At 53.8% G+C, this 20452-nt stretch overlaps 1 long non-coding RNA gene across 1 annotated transcript; it reads left to right on the top strand.

The window, feature by feature from the left end:
* Positions 1–4480: 4480 nt before the first annotated feature.
* LOC144488981 (uncharacterized) lies at positions 4481–19976 on the top strand. Its single transcript, XR_013496806.1, has 3 exons — positions 4481–4803; positions 11295–11428; positions 19920–19976. It is a non-coding gene; the product is annotated as an uncharacterized LOC144488981 (long non-coding RNA).
* The last annotated feature ends 476 nt before the right edge of the window (positions 19977–20452 follow it).

Below are 20452 nucleotides of genomic sequence, written 5' to 3'. Positions count from 1 at the left end.
GTAGGTCCATTCAAAAGTCTGACAGCAGCAGGGAAGAAGCTGTTCTTGAGTCGGTCGGTACGTGACCTCAGACTTTTGTATCTTTTTCCCAAACGGAAGAAGGTGAAAGAGAGAATGTCCGGGGTGTGTGGGGGTCCTTAATTATGCTGGCTGCTTTTCCCCGAGGCAGTGAAAGGTATGGATAAAGTAGACGGGGAGCGGATGCTGCCTCTGGTGGGACATTCGAGACGAGAGGTCTCAGGATAAGGAGCAGCAAATTTAAAACAGAGTTGGAGGAGAAACTACTTCCCCCAAAGGGTTGTGAATCTGTGGAATTCGCTGCCCCCAAAGTGCGGTGGATGCTGGGACAGCGAGTACATTTAAGGAGGAGTTGGTCAGATTTTTAATTGGGAATGGGGTGAAGGGTTATGGGGAGAAGGCAGGAAAATGGGGATGAGGAACATATCAGCCATGATCGAATGGCGAAGCGGACTTGATGGGCCGAATGGCCTGATTCTGCTCCTGTATCTGATGAACTCATTATGAAGTTGCTGCTTTGTTGATCTCACAGAACAGGACGGAGCCCAGGCCAGAAGTACCATAGGCCGCATTCAGGTGGGCAGCAATGAGTCTGGGGACATCCTGGCCTATCTGGGGACATCCTGGCCTATCCAGGGACATCCTGGCCTCTCCGGGGACATCCTGGCCTATCTGGGGACATCCTGGCCTATCTGGGGACATTCTGGCCTATCTGGGGACATCCTGGCCTATCTGGGGACATCCTGGCCTATCTGGGGACATCCTGGACTATCCGGGGACATCCTGGCCTATCTGGGGACATCCTGGCCTATCCGGGGACATCCTGGCCTCTCCGGGGACATCCTGGCCTATCTGGGGACATCCTGGCCTATCTGGGGACATCCTGGCCTATCCGGGGACATCCTGGCCTATCTGGGGACATCCTGGCCTATCTGGGGACATCCTGGCCTATCTGGGGACATTCTGGCCTATCTGGGGACATCCTGGCCTATCTGGGGACATCCTGGCCTATCTGGGGACATCCTGGCCTATCTGGGGACATTCTGGCCTATCTGGGGACATCCTGGCCTATCTGGGGACATCCTGGCCTATCTGGGGACATCCTGGCCTATCTGGGGACATCCTGGCCTCTCCGGGGACATCCTGGCCTATCTGGGGACATCCTGGCCTATCTGGGGACATCCTGGCCTATCTGGGGACATCCTGGCCTCTCCGGGGACATCCTGGCCTATCTGGGGACACCCTGGCCTATCTGGGGACATCCTGGCCTATCTGGGGACATCCTGGCCTATCTGGGGACATCCTGGCCTATCCGGGGACATCCTGGCCTCTCCAGGGACATCCTGGCCTCTCCGGGGTAGTGGAACAAGGGAGGATCTATTAGACCCATACCACGGTGTGCCAATGAGACAGAGGTAGCTGTCAGCACTGCCATGACAAGATTATAAACAGAAAGGGGAAGGAATTACCACAACCACGTGTCAGTTTCACATCCTACTGTGTGGCCAATCTGACCACCTTTTTTTTCCACTATTCAACTGTCAGGTTCTTACCCCCGCCCCCCCCCCCCGTATCCCTTCCCACCTTATCCGAGAATCCCCACAGTGCAGATCAGGTCTGCACAGAGTCTCCGACAGAGCATCTCACCCAGACCCTGTCTCCACTAATCTCCCGAACCCGCACATCTTTGGACACTAAGGGACAATTTAGCATGGCCAATCCCCCTAACCTGCACATCTTTGGACACTAAGGGACAATTTAGCATGGCCAATCCACCTAACCTACACATCTTTGGACACTAAGGGGCAATTTAGCATGGCCAATCCACCTAATCTACACATCTTTGGACACTAAGGGACAATTTAGCATGGCCAATCCACCTAACCTACACATCTTTGGACACTAAGGGACAATTTAGCATGGCCAATCCACCTAACCTACATATCTTTGGACACTAAGGGACAATTTAGCATGGCCAATCCACCTAACCTACACATCTTTGGACACTAAGGGGCAATTTAGCATGGCCAATCCACCTAATCTACACATCTTTGGACACTAAGGGACAACTTAGCATGGCCAATCCACCTAACCTACACATCTTTGGACACTAAGGGACAATTTAGCATGGCCAATCCACCTAATCTGCACATCTTTGGACACTAAGGGACAATTTAGCATGGCCAATCCACCTAACCTGCACATCTTTGGACACTAAGGGACAATTTAGCATGGCCAATCCACCTAATCTGCACATCTTTGGACACTAAGGGACAATTTAGCATGGCCAATCCACCTAACCTGCACATCTTTGGGACTGTGGGAGGAAACCCACACAGACATGGGGAGAACGCGCAGACTCCGCACAGTCACCCAAGGCGAGGATTCACCTTGAGTGACGGATATGCAGAACGAAGCCATTCAGCCCATTGAGTCTGCGCCGTCCAACATTCCCACCCAGGCTCAATCCCCATAACCCCTCATATTTACTCTACTAATCCCCCTGACACTAAAGGGCAATTTAGCACAGCCAATCCACCCAATTCGCACATCTTTGGACACTAAGGGGCAATTTAGCATGGCCAATCCACCTAACCTACACATCTTTGGACACTAAGGGGCAATTTAGCATGGCCAATCCACCTAAACCGCACATCTTTGGGACTGTGGGAGGAAACCCACAGAGACATGGGGAGAACGCGCAGACTCCGCACAGTCACCCAAGGCTAGGATTCACCTTGAGTGACGGATATGCAGAACGAGGCCATTCGGCCCATTGAGTCTGCACCATCCAACAATCCCACCCAGGCCCAATCCCCATAACCCCTCATATTTACCCTGCTAATCCCCCTGACACTAAGGGGCAATTTAGCACAGCCAATCCACCTAACCCAGCACATCTTTGGACACTAAGGGGCAATTTAGCACAGCCAATCCACACAACCCGCACATCTTTGGACACTAAGAGGCAATTTAGCATGGCCAATCCATCTAACCTAGACATCTTTGGACACTAAGGGGCAATTTAGCATGGCCAATCCACCCAATCCGCACATCTTTGGACACAAAGGGACAATTTAGCATGGCCAATCCACCTAACCCGCACATCTTTGGACACTAAGGGGCAATTTAGCATGGCCAATCCATCTAACCTAGACATCTTTGGACACTAAGGGGCAATTTAGCATGGCCAATCCACCTAACCCGCACATCTTTGGACACTAAGGGGCAATTTAGCACGGCCAATCCACCTAACCTAGACATTTTTGGACACTAAGGGACAATTTAGCATGGCCAATCCACCTAACCCGCACATCTTTGGACACTAAGGGGCAATTTAGCATGGCCAATCCACCTAACCCGCACATCTTTGGACACTAAGGGGCAATTTAGCATGGCCAATCCACCTAACCTAGACATCTTTGGACATTAAGGGGCAATTTAGCATGGCCAATCCACCTAACCTAGACATCTTTGGACACTAAGGGACAATTTAGCATGGCCAATCCACCTAACCCGCACATCTTCGGACACTAAGGGACAATTTAGCATGGCCAATCCACCTAACCCGCACATCTTTGGACACTAAGGGACAATTTAGCATGGCCAATCCACCTAACCCGCACATCTTCGGACACTAAGGGACAATTTAGCATGGCCAATCCACCTAACCCGCACATCTTTGGACACTAAGGGGCAATTTAGCACGGCCAATCCACCTAACCTAGACATTTTTGGACACTAAGGGACAATTTAGCATGGCCAATCCACCTAACCCGCACATCTTTGGACACTAAGGGACAATTTAGCATGGCCAATCCACCTAACCCGCACATCTTTGGACACTAAGGGACAATTTAGCATGGCCAATCCACCTAACCCGCACATCTTTGGACACTAAGGGACAATTTAGCATGGCCAATCCACCTAACCCGCACATCTTTGGACACTAAGGGACAATTTAGCATGGCCAATCCACCTAACCCGCACATCTTTGGACACTAAGGGGCAATTTAGCATGGCCAATCCACCTAACCCGCACATCTTTGGACACTAAGGGGCAATTTAGCATGGCCAATCCACCTAACCTAGACATCTTTGGACATTAAGGGGCAATTTAGCATGGCCAATCCACCTAACCTAGACATCTTTGGACACTAAGGGACAATTTAGCATGGCCAATCCACCTAACCCGCACATCTTCGGACACTAAGGGACAATTTAGCATGGCCAATCCACCTAACCCGCACATCTTTGGACACTAAGGGGCAATTTAGCATGGCCAATCCACCTAACCTACACATCTATGGACTGTGAGCGTATTCAGAAGTTATTGTGGTAAATGTGTAGCTATTCTCCCTGCTGGCCAGCAGGGCTGTTCCTGCCGCTGTTTTTTTCCCCTCCCCTCTCTCTCTCTCTCTCCCGTCGCAAACTTGTGAAACCAGTTAACAAGGAAATCGTGGAGGGAGAGAGAGAGAGAGAGAGGAAAGGAGAGATAACAACGCTCTCACCGAGACTCGACACTGCGTCCTGCCCTATCAGACCGCGGATTTGGACGAGGGTGGGCGCTAGGACCCTTGAGGCGGTGAGAGAGAGCGAGGCGGGTTGAGGGGGGGGGCGGTGTGGAAGCAGAGACAAGCAGAGGAAAACTTTGGCGGAAAACTTTACAGCCGCGGGATCGAGGAGAGAGGAAAATCGACTTCAGAAACATTCGCGTCCTCCGCTCCCCCCCCCACCCCCCCCGCCAGGAGAATGAGGGCGTGGGATCGCTGAACCCAGTCCGAGGTAACTCCTTCAAATAAAAAAGTTCCAGGGAAAGTTTGTGGAACTAACATTTTCGTCAACTGGGCAGAGCGGACTTGCTGGGGGCGGGGTGGGGTTTCGGGAGGGGGGGTGGGGGGGGTCGGGGGTGGGGGGGTCGGGGGTGGGGGGGGCGGTTGGGGGTGGGGGGGGGTTGGGGGGAGGTCTCAGCACCGATTCTTTTGACTGAAAGTCTGCAGGGATCGAATGATCAGCTGATTTCAAACAAAGGGAGAGGTGAAGCTACAACTACTTGTTTATTTAATCGTCTCGGGCTCTCCCCCCCGCCCCCCCCTCCCCCCTCCCCCCCCCACACACACGCCCCCCTGGTTCCAGCGACGTCTCACTGTCTCCCCCAAATACTTCCCTCTGCCCCCTGGCGTTCCCTATCCAGCCTCCCTCCCTCGCTCAGGCCCTTCAAGCTGCCTGCAGCCTGAACCCGCGCCTGCTCGGGACACCCCGGGCTTGCTGTGGCCCAGGACAGGCAGAGGGAGGGCCAAAGGGCAGGGGGAATGTTCCCACCCACCCCCCTCCCTCCCCCACCCCCCCACCCCGCTGACTCAGTCATTATCTTTGCCTTGGGCTGTCCTTTACATAATCCACATTCCTGCCTCTCCACCCCCACACACACACACACACCCGCACACCCACACACACACCCACACGCACACCCACACACACACCCACACACACACCCACATCCGCACACACACCCACACCCGCACACCCACACCCGCACACACACACACCCCCACCCGCACACACACCCACCCGCACACCCACACACACACCCCCACCCGCACACACACCCACCCGCTCACCCACACACACACCCACCCGCACACCCACACACACATACCCACCCGCACACCCACACACACACCCACACACACACCCAAACCCGCACACACACCCACCCGCACACCCACACCCGCACACACACACACCCGCACACCCACACACCCCCCCACCCGCACACACACCCACCCGCTCACCCACACACACACCCACCCGCACACCCACACCCACACCCTCGCAACCCGCACACCCACACCCGCACACACACACACCCGCACACCCACACACCCCCCCACCCGCACACACACCCACCCGCTCACCCACACACACACCCACCCGCACACCCACACACACACACACATACCCACCCGCACACCCACACACACACCCACCAGCTCACACACACACACGCGCTCACACACACCCACCCGCACACCCACCCGCACACCCACCCGCTCACACACACCCACCCGCACACCCACCCGCTCACACACACCCACCCGCACACCCACCCGCTCACACACACCCACCCGCACACCCACCCGCTCACACACACCCACACAAACCCCCCCCACCGCCACACCCACCCCCCACCCCCACACCCACCCGCACACACCCACCCGCACACACCCACCCACCCACACACACACGCCCGCACACCCACACACACCCACCCACACACACACCCATCCGCACACACACACACCCACACACACACACCGGCACACCCACACACACAGGGAGCAGCTAGTTAATTACAAGCATACATTGCAATTATTCGACACCCCCTCCCTATCTCCGCAACCTCCCCCAGCCCCCCGCACCCCCTCCCTATCTCTGTAACCCCCTCCAGCCCCAACACCCCCTCCCTATCTCTGTAACCCCCTCCAGCCCCAACACCCCCTCCCTATCTCTGTAACCCCCTCCAGCCCCTCCACCCCTCTCCCTATCTCTGTAACCTTCTCCAGCCCCTACACTCCCTCCCTATCTCTGTAACCTCCTCCAGCCCCAACACCCCCTCCCTATCTCTGCAACCTGCTCCAGCCCCTACACCCCCTCCCTATCTCTGTAACCCCCTACAGCCCCTCCACCCCTCTCCCTATCTCTGTAACCTTCTCCAGCCCCTACACTCCCTCCCTATCTCTGTAACCTCCTCCAGCCCCGACACCCCCTCCCGATCTCTGTAACCTCCACCAGCCCCTACACCCCCTCCCTATCTCTGTAACCCCCTCCAGCCCCCACACCCCCTCCCTATCTCTGTAACCTCCTCCAGCCCCTCCACCCCTCTCCCTATCTCTGTAACCTTCTCCAGCCCCTACACTCCCTCCCTATCTCTGTAACCTCCTCCAGCCCCGACACCCCCTCCCGATCTCTGTAACCTCCACCAGCCCCTACACCCCCTCCCTATCTCTGTAACCCCCTCCAGCCCATACACCCCCTCCAGCCCCTACACCCCCTCCCTATCTCTGTAACCCCCTCCAGCCCCTACACCCCCTCCCTATCTCTGTATCCTCCTCCAGCCCCTACACCCCCTCCCTATCTCTGTAACCTCCTCCAGCCCCTACACCCCCTCCCTATCTCTGTAACCTCCTCCAGCCCCTACACCCCCTCCCCATCTCTGTAACCGCCTCCAGCCCCTACACCCCCTCCCCATCTCTGTAACCCCCTCCAGCCCCTACACCCCCTTCTATCTCTGTAACCCCCTCCAGCCCCTACACCCCCTCCCTATCTCTGTAACCTCCTCCAGACCCTACACCCCCTCCCCATCTCTGTAACCCCCACCAGCCCCTACACCCCCTCCCTATCTCTGTAACCCCCTCCGGCTCCTACAACCCCTCCCTATCTCTGTAACCCCCTACAACCCCTCCCTATCTCTGTTACCTCCTCCAGCCCCTACACCCCCTCCCTCTCTCTGTAACCCCCTCCAGCCCCGACACCCCCTCCCTATCTCTGTAACCTCCTCCAGCCCCTACACCCCCTCCCTATCTCTGTAACCCCCTCCAGCCCCTACAACCCCTCCCTATCTCTGTTACCTCCTCCAGCCCCTACACCCCCTCCCTCTCTCTGTAACCCCCTCCAGCCCCGACACCCCCTCCCTATCTCTGTAACCTCCTCCAGCCCCTACAACCCCTCCCTATCTCTGTTACCTCCTCCAGCCCCTACACCCCCTCCCTCTCTCTGTAACCCCCTCCAGCCCCGACACCCCCTCCCTATCTCTGTAACCTCCTCCAGCCCCGACACCCCCTCCCTATCTCTGTAACCCCCTCCAGTCACGACACCCCCTCCCTATCACTGCAACCTCCTCCAGCCCGTACACCCCCTCCCTACCTCTGTAACCCCCTCCAGCCCCTACACCCCCTCCCTATCTCTGTAACCTCCTCCAGCCCCTACACCCCCTCCCTATCTCTGTAACCTCCTCCAGCCCCTACACCCCCTCCCTATCTATGTAACCCTCTCCAGCCCGTACACCCCCTCCCTATCTCTGTAACCCTCTCCAGCCCGTACACCCCCTCCCTATCTCTGTAACCCCCTCCAGCCCCGACACCCACTCCCTATCTCTAACCTCCTCCAGCCCCCTACACCCCCTCCCTATCTCTGTAACCTCCTCCAGCTCCAACACCCCCTCCCTATCTCTGTAACCTCCTCCAGCCCCTACACCCCCTCCCTATCTCTGTAACCTCCTCCAGCCCCTACACCCCCTCCCTATCTATGTAACCCTCTCCAGCCCGTACACCCCCTCCCTATCTCTGTAACCCTCTCCAGCCCGTACACCCCCTCCCTATCTCTGTAACCCCCTCCAGCCCCGACACCCACTCCCTATCTCTAACCTCCTCCAGCCCCCTACACCCCCTCCCTATCTCTGTAACCTCCTCCAGCTCCAACACCCCCTCCCTATCTCTGTAACCTCCTCCAGCCCCGACACCCACTCCCTATCTCTAACCTCCTCCAGCCCCCTACACCCCCTCCCTATCTCTGTAACCTCCTCCAGCTCCAACACCCCCTCCCTATCTCTGTAACCTCCTCCAGCCCCTACACCCCCTCCCTATCTCTGTAACCTCCTCCAGCCCCTACACCCCCTCCCTATCTCTGTAACCTCCTCCAGCCCCCTACACCCCCTCCCTATCTCTGTAACCCCCTCCAGCCCCTACACCCCCTCCCTATCTCTGTAACCCCCTCCAGCCCCTACACCCCCTCCCTATCTCTGTAACCTCCTCCAGCCCCTACACCCCCTCCCTATCTCTGTAACCCCCTCCAGCCCCTACACCCCCTCCCTATCTCTGTAACCTCCTCCAGCCCCCGACACCCCCTCCCTATCTCTGTAACCTCCCCCAGCCCCTACACCCCCTCCCTATCTCTGTAACCTCCTCCAGCCCCCGACACCCCCTCCCTATCTCTGTAACCCCCTCCAGCCTCTACACCCTCTCCCTATCTCTGTAACCCCCTCCAGCCCCTACACCCCCCTCCCTATCTCTGTAACCTCCTCCAGCTCCTACAACCCTCCGAGATCTCTGCGCTCCTCCAATTCCGGCCTCTCGAGCATCCCCCGATTCCCATCGCTCCGCCATTGGCGGCCGTGCCTTCAGCTGCCTGGGGGGGGGGGGCTCTAAGCTTGGAATTCCCTCCCTAAATCGTTTTCTGTCTTTCTTAAAACCTACCGCTTTGACCAAGCTCTGGGTCACGTATCCTAATGGCTCAGGTGGCCTGATGATAAATTATTTGCTTTGATCTCTGAAGCATTTGCGATACCCACCAGTTAAGATGGAGCACTGATTTGAATAGACCACCCGAAATTTTATGTTTTTCATTCATGGGACACGGGCGTCTCTGGCTGGACCGGCATTTATTGCCCATCCCTAGTTGCCCTTGGAGGGGGCAGTTGAGAGTCATAGAAACCCTACAGTGCAGAAGGAGGCCATTCGGCCCATCGAGCCTGCACCGACCACAATCCCACCCAGGCCCTACCCCCACATATTTTACCCGCTAATCCCTCTAACCTACACATCCCAGGACTCTAAGGGGCAATTTCTTCTTTTTTTTTTAACCTGGCCAATCAACCTAACCCGCACATCTTTGGACTGTGGGAGGAAACCGGAGCACCCGGAGGAAACCCACGCAGACACGAGGAGAATGTGCAAACTCCACACAGACAGTGACCCGAGCTGGGAATCGAACCCGGGACCCTGGAGCTGTGAAGCAGCAGTGCTAACCCACTGTGCTACCGTGCCACCCATACCACTGTGCTACCGTGCCGCCCATGCCACTGTGCTACCGTGCCGCCCAAACCACATTGCTGTGGCTCTGGAGTCACATGTAGGCCAGACCGGGGTAAGGACGGCAGATTTCCTTCCCTAAAGGGAACCAGATGGGTTTTTCCAACAATCGACAATGGGTCATCAGGAGATTCTTAAGAGAAGTGTGAGGGAATCATAGAATCCCTACAGTGCAGAAGGAGGCCATTCGGCCCATCGAGTCTGCACCAACCACTATCCCACCCAGGCCCTATCCCCATAACCCCACATATTTACCATAATCTACGCATCCCGGGACACTAAGGAACAATTTGGCATGGCCAATCCACCTAACCTGCACATCTTTGGACACTAAGGAACAATTTAGCATGGCCAATCCATCTAACCTGCACATCTTTGGACACTAAGGGGCAATTTAGCATGGCCAATCCATCTAACCTGCACATCTTTGGACACTAAGGGGCAATTTAGCATGGCCAATCCACCCTAACCAGCACATCTTTGGACACTAAGAAACAATTTAGCATGGCCAATCCATCTAACCTGCACATCTTTGGACACTAAGGGGCAATTTAGCATGGCCAATCCATCTAACCTGCACATCTTTGGACACTAAGGGGCAATTTAGCATGGCCAATCCACCCTAACCAGCACATCTTTGGACACTAAGGGGCAATTTAGCATGGCCAATCCATCTAACCTTGCACATCTTTGGACACTAAGGGGCAATTTAGCATGGCCAATCCATCTAACCTGCACATCTTTGGACACTAAGGGGCAATTTAGCATGGCCAATCCACCCTAACCTGCACATCTTTGGACTGTGGGAGGAAACCGGAGCACCCGGAGGAAACCCACGCAGACACGGGGAGAACGTGCAGACTCCACACAGACGGTGACCCAAGCCGGGAATCGAACCCGGGTCCCTGACGCTGTGAGGCAGCAGCGCTAACCCACTGTGTCACCCAAATTAATTATTAATAATAATTAATTGCAGATAATTTTTATTGAATTCAAATTCCACCATCTGCCGTGACGGGATTTGTACCCCGGGTCCCCAGAACATTAGCTGAGTTTCTGGATTAATAATCGAGCGATAATACCACTAGACCATCGTCTCCCCTGGAGGTATTAAGTCATAGAGGTTTACAGCATGGAAACAGGCCCTTCGGCCCAACTTGTCCATGCTGCCCTTTTTTTTAAACCCCGAAGCTAATCCCAATTGCCCGCGTTTGGCCCATATCCCTCTATACCCATCTTACCCATGTAACTGTCTAAACGCTTTTTAAAAGACAGAATTGTACCCGCCTCTACTACTGCCTCTGGCAGCTCGTTCCAGACACTCACCACCCTCTGTGTGAAAGAATTGCCCCTCTGGACACTTCTGTATCTCTCCCACTTGTAACACTGGGGTCCGTTTCTCCGCAGTTCGGGAACAGGAGTGGAGTCGGACTCGAGCATGGACTCTGCGGCAGCCTCGGGCAGACCCTGCGGCAGTGTGGCAGGCGGGATTCGAGAGTACAAGATCGTGATGCTGGGGGCAGGGGGAGTCGGGAAGAGCGGTGAGTGCTCACACGTGCGGTCGGACTGCGTTTCGGGGTTCGATTCCCCCCCCCCCCCAGTATCCACCACCGCGGTATCCCAGGGGCAGGCGCTACTTGTACACATGGCCATGCGTTACACTGGCACTCCAGACTGGGGGGGGGGCGAGGTGGGGTGGGTTACTCTCCGAGAGGGAGCTTTGCCCAGTGTTCCCGCAACAGGACAGAGACCTACCACCCCCACCCGGAGTCCGCTTCCAGCCCTTCCCTAACAGCACTCTGTGTGTACCTACACCGCACAGGACTGCAGTGGGTTCAAGGCGGCGGCTCCATCAGACACAGGAGCAGAATGAGGCCACTCGGCCCATCGAGTCTGCTCCCCCATTCAATCATGGCTGATATTTTTCTCATCCCCATTCTCCTGCCTTTTCCCCATAACCCCTGATCCCCTTATTAATCAAGAACCTATCTGTCTCTGTCTTAAAGACACTCAATGACCCGGCGTCCACAGCCTTCTGCGGCAAAGAGTTCCACAGATTCACCACTCTCTGGCTGAAGAAATTCCTCCTCATCTCTGTTTTAAAGGATCGTCCCTTTAGCCTGAGGTTGTGCCTCTGGTTCTAGTTTTTCCTACTGGTGGAAACATCCTGAGACAGATAGGGAGCGGGAGAGAGAGAGAGAGCGTGAGCGACAGAGAGAGAGAGAACGAGTGACAGAGAGAGAGAGAGAGAGAGCGAGCGACAGAGAGAGAGAGAGAGAGAGCGAGCGACAGAGACAGAGAGAGAGAGAGAGCGACAGAGAGAGAGAGAGACAGAGAGAGAGAGAGAGCGACAGAGAGAGAGAGAGAGAGAGCGACAGAGAGAGAGAGCGAGCAACAGAGAGAGAGAGAGAGAGAGCGTGAGCAACAGAGAGAGAGAGAGCGAGTGACAGAGAGAGAGAGAGGGCGAGCAACAGAGAGAGAGAGAGCGAGCGACAGAGAGAGAGAGAGAGAGCGACAGAGAGAGAGAGCGAGCAACAGAGAGAGAGAGAGAGAGAGCGTGAGCAACAGAGAGAGAGAGAGCGAGTGACAGAGAGAGAGAGAGGGCGAGCAACAGAGAGAGAGAGAGCGAGTGACAGAGAGAGAGAGAGAGCGAGTGACAGAGAGAGAGAGAGCGAGCAACAGAGAGAGAGAGAGAGAGACAGAGAGAGAGCGAGCAACAGAGAGAGAGAGAGAGAGAGAGTGAGCGACAGAGAGAGAGAGAGCGAGTGACAGAGAGAGAGAGTGAGTGAGCGACAGAGAGAGAGAGGGCGCGAGAGACAGAGAGAGAGAGAGAGGGCACGAGAGACAGAGAGAGAGAGAGCGAGTGACAGAGAGAGAGAGAGAGAGTGAGCGACAGAGAGAGAGAGGGCGCGAGAGACAGAGAGAGAGAGAGAGGGCGCGAGCGACAGAGAGAGAGAGAGCGAGTGACAGAGAGAGAGAGAGAGAGTGAGCGACAGAGAGAGAGAGAGGGCGCGAGAGACAGAGAGAGAGAGAGGGCGCGAGCGACAGAGAGAGAGAGCGCGAGAGACAGAGAGAGAGAGAGAGCGAGAGACCGAGAGAGAGAGAGGGCGCGAGAGACAGAGAGAGAGAGAGCGAGTGACAGAGAGAGAGAGAGTGAGCGACAGAGAGAGAGAGAGGGCGCGAGCGACAGAGAGAGAGAGAGAGGGCGCGAGCGACAGAGAGAGAGAGAGAGGGCGCGAGAGACAGAGAGAGAGAGAGTGAGCGACAGAGAGAGAGAGAGGGCGCGAGCGACAGAGAGAGAGAGAGAGGGCGCGAGAGACAGAGAGAGAGAGAGGGCGCGAGAGACAGAGAGAGAGAGAGAGCGCGAGAGACAGAGAGAGAGAGAGCGAGAGACAGAGAGAGAGAGAGGGCGCGAGCGACAGAGAGAGAGAGAGAGCGAGAGACAGAGAGAGAGAGAGAGAGAGAGACAGAGAGAGAGAGAGAGCGAGAGACAGAGAGAGACAGAGAGAGAGAGCGAGAGACAGAGAGAGAGAGAGAGAGAGCGAGAGACAGAGAGAGAGAGAGGGCGCGAGAGACAGAGAGAGAGAGGGCGAGTGACAGAGAGAGAGAGAGAGCGAGAGACAGAGAGAGAGAGAGGGCGCGAGAGACAGAGAGAGACAGAGAGAGAGAGAGCGAGTGACAGAGAGAGAGAGAGAGAGGGCAAGCGACAGAGAGAGAGAGAGTGAGCGACAGAGAGAGAGAGAGAGAGGGCGAGCGACAGAGAGAGAGAGAGAGCGCGAGAGACAGAGAGAGAGAGAGAAAGACAGAGAGAGAGACACAGAGAGAGACACAGAGAGAGAGAGGGCGCAAGCGACAGAGAGAGAGAGAGAGTGAGCAACAGAGAGAGAGAGAGCGAGAGACAGAGAGAGAGAGAGAGAGAAAGACAGAGAGAGAGACACAGAGAGAGACACAGAGAGAGAGACACGGAGAGAGAGAGAGAGAGACAGAGTTTCCTCAAGATAACAGGAAACAGGAGGAGGCCATTCAGCCCCTTGAGCTCCATTACAGAATCTCTGCAGTGCAGAAGGAGGCCATTCGGCCCATCTGTACTGCACTGGCTCTCTGAAAGAGTGTTCTACCCAATCCCCTTGCCTTATCCCCCGTAACCTTGCACATTCTCTCTTTCCAGATACCACTCCAATTCCCCATTTCAGATACCCCAATCGAACCTGCCCTCACCCCTCCCTCAGGAAGCTCGTCACAGACTCCACAATTACCCTCTGAGTAAAAAAACCTCCCCCCCCCTCCTCTCCATCATCCCTACCCCTTTCGCCCAGTATAGTTTAAAATGTCACAAGTCGGCTTACATTAACACTGCAATGAAGCTACTGTGAAATCCCCCTTGTCGCCACACTCAGGCGCCTGTTCGGGTCACACTGAGGGGGAATTTAGCACGGCCAATGCACCCTAACCCGCATGTCTTTTGGACTGTGGGAGGAAACCGGAGCACCCGGAGGAAACCCACGCAGACACGGGGAGAACGTGCAGACTCCACACAGACAGTGACCCAAGCCGGGAATCGAACCCGGGTCCCTGGCGCTGTGAGGCAGCAGCGCTAACCCACTATGTCACCCCACGTTCATGATGCTGTCTTGAGGGGGAAACAGTGCCTCACTATTTCCCTTGTCCATACCCCTCACTACCTTGAATGCCTCCTTCAAGTCTCCTCTCGGCCTTCTTTTCTCCAAGGAAAACAGTCCCAAACTCTCCAATCAATCCTACAGTTCCTTATCCCTGGAACCTCCTCTGTATTCTCTCCAACACCTTCACATCCTTCCTCAAATATGGAGCCCCGAACTGGGCACAGTGCCCCGAGCGAGGCCTTGGGGAGGCGATGGCCCAGTGGTATTATCGCTAGACTATTAATCCAGAAACTCAGCTAATGTTCTGGGGGACCCGGGCTCGAATCCCGCCACGGCAGATGGTGGAATTTGAATTCAATAAAAAATATCTGGAATTAAGAATCTACTGATGACCCATTGTCGGAAAAAGCCATCTGGTTCCCTTTAGGGAAGGAAATCTGCCGTCCTTACCCCGGTCTGGCCTACATGTGACTCCAGAGCCACAGCAATGTGGTTAACACTCAACCGTCTAGGGGCAGTTTAGCATGGCCAATCCACCTAGCCCGTACATCTTTGGACACTAAGAGGCATTCGATTTGATTTATTATTGTCACATGTATTGGGATACAGTAAAAGTATTGTTTCTTGCGCGCTGTACAGACAAAGCATACCGTTCATAGAGTACATAGGGGAGAAAGAAAGGAGGGGGTACAGAATGTAGTGTTATAGTCATAGCTAGGGTGTAGAGAAAGATCAGTTTAATATATGGCACATGCATTTAAAAGTCTGACAGCAGCAGGGAAGAAGCTGTTCTTGAGTCGGTCGGTACGTGACCTCAGACTTTTGTATCTTTTTCCCGATGGAAGAAGGTGGAAGAGAGAATGTCCGGGGTGTGTGGGGGGTCCTTGATTATGCTGCCTGCTTTGCCGAGGCAGCGGGAAGTGTAGACAGAGTCAATGGATGGGAGACTGGTTTGCGTAGAGTCATAGAGGTTTACAGCATGGAAACAGGCCCTTCGGCCCAACTTGTCCATGCCGCCCTTTTTTTTCAACCCCGAAGCTAGTCCCAATTGCCCGCGTTTGGCCCATATCCCTCTATACCCATCGTACCCATGTAACTGTCTAAACGCTTTTTAAAAGACAAAGTTGTACCCGCCTCTACTACTACCTCTGGCAGCTCGTTCCAGACACTCACCACCCTCTGTGTGAAAAAATTGCCCCTCTGGACACTTTTGTATCTCTCCCCTCTCACCTTAAACCTATGGCCTCTAGTTTTAGACTCCCCTACCTCTGGGAAAAGATGTTGACTATCTAGCTGATCTGTGACCCTCATTATTTTATAGACCTCTATAAGATCACCCCTCAGCCTCCTACGCTCCAGAGAAAAAAGTCCCAGTCTATCCAGCCTCTCCTTATAACTCAAACCATCAAGTCCCCATAGCATCTTTTCTGCACTCTTTCGAGTTTAATAGTTTCCTTTCTGTAATAGAGTGACCAGTGCGTGGCACGGTAGCACAGTGGTTAGGGCTGCTGCTTCACAGCTCCCAGTGGGTTCAATTCCTGGCTTGGGTCACTGTCTGTGTGGAGTTTGCACATTCTCCTCGTGTCTGCGTGGGTTTCCTCCGGGTGCTCCGGTTTCCCCCCACAGTCCAAAGATGTGCGGGTTAGGTTGATTGGCCATGCTAAAATTGCCCTTAGTGTCTTGAGTTGCGTAGGTTAGAGGGATGAGTGGGTAAAATATGTAAGGGTATGGGGGTAGGGCCTGGGTGGGATTGTGGTCGGTGCAGACTCGATGGGCCGAATGGCCTCTTTCTGTGCTGTAGGGTTTTTATGATCTGCACACACATTTTTGGGGAATGGGCGTTGGAGATCAAATAGGGACTGGCGAAGGGGGCAATTCTTCCAGAGAGCCGGCACGGGGGATGGAAGAGCCACGTTCTGTTGGCACCTCGCCCATCTCAACGACCGCGAGGCAGATTTGGCCTCTCAAGGCTTCGAGTGGGAGAACTACGCTGAACCACCCGAGGTTTTAATCACTCAATCTTGCGTGGGCCTTCATTTACCTGGCTGCCTTGCTTTCAGCGGTTGCTAGGTTGCCTTCTGTCTCCTAGTGACAACAAGGGGGTGCCGTAGTTACCCAACCGACTGTCAGGTCAGCTGACAGGCAATTGATTGAGGCTTTAAACAATTGGTTCTTTGTGAAAGACATTACCCCGGGTAACAGGCTATCTGCGTCTCAATGCAAAGTCTGGCACTCTCAATCTGCAGACAGAGAGAGAGAGAGAGAGGTGGATTACCGATGAGGAAATAACCTTTTTAATTCCTTTGTACAGTATTTCCGATTCTCATGTCAGATTCCTTTGCTTCACTTAGTCCATTCGGCCCCTCTGCTCGGTGCTGGACTTTCTGTTCCACATGCACCCCCTCTCACTCCCCCCCAACTCCTCATATTTACCTGAATATCTCTCCAAGTCTCAACACCCAGTTCACAATCCACCATGGATTAATCATCTTGGTACACCAGTACAACCGACTGTACAAGTTATCAAGGGAAGATCCCTCAGGAGTGGGCCATCTGGCCCCTCGAGCCTGCTCCGCCATTCAATAAGATCATGGCAGCTCCCCCTCCCATCACCACATTCCTTCCTCCCTCGTCTTTATCCAGCCTCACTCACCCCTCCCTCCCCCACCAACCCCTGCCTTGTATACATCTTATTTTTTTATTATTTATTAGTGTTACGAGTGAGCTTACATTAACACTGCAATGAAGTTACTGTGAGAATCCCCTAGTCGCCACACTCCGGGTACATTGAGGGAAAATTTAGCATGGCCAACCCACCTAACCTGCACATCTTTGGACACTAAGGGGCAATTTAGCATGGCCAATCCACATAACCTGCACATCTTTGGACACTAAGGGGCAATTTAGCATGGCCAATCCACCTAACCTACACATCTTTGGACACTAAGGGGCAATTTAGCATGGCCAATCCACGTAACCTACACATCTTTGGACACTAAGGGGCAATTTAGCATGGCCAATCCACATAACCTGCACATCTTTGGACACTAAGGGGCAATTTAGCACGACCAATCCACGTAACCTACACATCTTTGGATACTAAGGGGCAATTTAGCATGGCCAACGCACCCTAACCCACACGTCTTTCGGAGTGTGGGAGGAAACCGGAGCACCCGGGGGAAACCCACGCAGACACGGGGAGAACGTGCAGACTCTGCACAGACAGTGACCCGAGCCGGGAATCGAACCTGGGTCCCTGGCGCTGTGAGGCAGCAGTGCTAACCACTGTGTTACCCAGCGTGCTGTCTTGAGAGGGAAACAGTGTCTCACTATTTCCCCATTCCATACCCTTCAGGATTTTGAATACCTCCTTCAAGTCTCTTCTGGGCCTTCTTTTCTCCAAGGAAAACAGTCCCCAAACTCGCCAATCAATCGTACAGTTCCTTATCCCTGGAATCATTCTTGTGAGTCTCCTCTGCACTCTCTCCAACACCTTCATATCCTTTAAGTATGGACTCCAGACACGGTGCCCTGGATGAGGCCTAACTTGGGTCTTATTCAAGCCAAAGCCATAACCTTCTCAGACTTGGTATCATCCTTGTAAATTGTCTGAACTTTGCTGGGCCCAGTTTTTCCCATCTCCCAGTCATAGTAAACAGGGTGGCACAGTGGGTTAGCACTGCTGCCTCACAGCGCCAGGGAGCCGGGCTCCATTCCGGCCTCAGGCCACTGACTGTCCCAAGTTCACAAGATATAGGAGCAGAATGAGGCCATTCGGCCCATCGAGTCCGCTCCGCCATGGCTGATATGCTCCTCATCCCCATTTTCCTGCCTTCTCCCCATAACCCTTCACCCCATTACCAATTAAAAATCTGTCTCACTCCTCCTTAAATGTACTCACTGTCCCAGCACCCACCGCACTTTGGGGCAGCGAATTCCACAGATTCACAACCCTTTGGGGGAAGTAGTTTCTCCTCAACTCTGTTTTAAATTTGCTGCTCCTTATCCTCATTATACTCTTTATCCTAAGACCTCTCGTCCTAGAATGTCCCACCAGAGGAAGCATCCGCTCCACGTCTACTTTATCCCAGACCTTTTACCATCTTGTAAACCTCAATTTGATCTCCCCTCATTCTTCTAAATCCCAGAGAGTGTCGGCCTAAACTGTTCAATCTCCCTTCACACGACAAACCCCTCATCTCTGGAATCAATCTCGTGATCTGTGTGGAGTTTGCACGTTCTCCCAATGTCTGCGTGGGTTTCCAACCACACTCCAAAGATGTGCGGGTTAGGGTGGATTGGCTATGCTAAATTGCCCCTTAGTGTCCAATGATGTGCGGGTTAGATGGATTGGCCATGCTGAATGCATGGGGTTATTGGGATAGGGCGAGGAGATGGCCTGTGTCAGAGAGCCGGTGCAGATTCAATGGGCTGAATGGCCTCTGCTGTACTGTAGGGATTTTATGATTCTATTTTATGATACAAAGTGAGCTCCCTAAGTGTGGCTTGATCAGATTTATTGCTCACACTTTTTCTGTTGGCTTTCCACGGTACGGTAGCACAGTGGTTAGCACTGCTGCTTCACAGCTCCAGGGTCCCGGGTTCGATTCCCGGCTCGGGTCACTGTCTGTGTGGAGTTTGCACATTCTCCTCGTGTCTGCGTGGGTTTCCTCCGGGTGCTCCGGTTTCCTCCCACAGTCCAAAGATGTGCGGGTTAGGTTGATTGGCCAGGTTAAGAAAATTGCCCCTTAGAGTCCTGGGATGCGTAGGTTAGAGGGATTAGCGGGTAAAATATGTGGGGGTAGGGCCTGGGTGGGATTGTGGTCGGTGCAGACTCGATGGGCCGAATGGCCTCCTTCTGCACTGTAGGGTTTCTATGATTCTATGATTCTATGAAATAGCCTGGGACAGGGGACCTGGATAGTACGATTAGTAAAGGGGGGTTAATGAGGACATGGTGGAGGCGGGCGTCACAGCAGGACTCAGCAAACAGTCTACAGAGTCGATTTAAACAGCAAACAGTCCACAGAGTCTATTTAAACAGCAAACAGTCTACAGAGTCTATTTAAACAGCAAACAGTCTACAGAGTCTATTTAAACAGCAAACAGTCTACAGAGTCTATTTAAACAGCAGTCTACAGAGTCTATTTAAACAGCAAACAGTCTACAGAGTCTATTTAAACAGCAAACAGTCTACAGAGTCTTTTTAAACAGCAAACAGTCTACAGAGTCTATTTAAACAGCAAACAGCCGACAGTCTAATTAAACAGCAAACAGTCTACAGAGGCTATTTAAACTATGAAATTTTAGGAGTGATTGTCGAGAAACATTGAAAGTATTTTCATCCCAGGTACGATGTTGAGTTATACGCAGTTACATCTGAAGGATTAATTTGATTTTATCTTTGCAGCCATGACGATGCAGTTCATCAGCCATCGATTCCTGGATTATCATGATCCAACAATCGGTAAGCAACTGCTTCAGTCTGAATGATTCAGCTTGGGAGTCCAACTATTGCAGAAAAAGCAGACAGACGTGTTTGATGGGGGACAGTGTAGAGTGAGCTTTACTCTGTATCTAACCCCGTGCTGTACCTGTCCTGGGAGTGTTTGATGGGGACAGTGTAGAGGGAGCTTTACTCTGTATCTAACCCCGTGCTGTACCTGTCCTGGGAGTGTTTGATGGGGACAGTGTAGAGGGAGCTTTACTCTGTATCTAACCCCGTGCTGTACCTGTCCTGGGAGTGTTTGATGGGGGACAGTGTAGAGGGAGCTTTACTCTGTATCTAACCCCGTGCTGTACCTGTCCTGGGAGTGTTTGATGGGGGACAGTGTAGAGGGAGCTTTACTCTGTATCTAACCCCGTGCTGTACCTGTCCTGGGAGTGTTTGATGGGGGACAGTGTAGAGGGAGCTTTACTCTGCATCTAACCCCGTGCTGTACC

The sequence above is a fragment of the Mustelus asterias genome, unplaced genomic scaffold (assembly GCF_964213995.1).
Source record: "Mustelus asterias unplaced genomic scaffold, sMusAst1.hap1.1 HAP1_SCAFFOLD_1894, whole genome shotgun sequence".
Lineage (NCBI taxonomy): Eukaryota > Metazoa > Chordata > Chondrichthyes > Carcharhiniformes > Triakidae > Mustelus > Mustelus asterias.
Note: the sequence above shows the minus strand (reverse complement) of the source record. Positions and strands in the feature narration are given on the sequence as shown.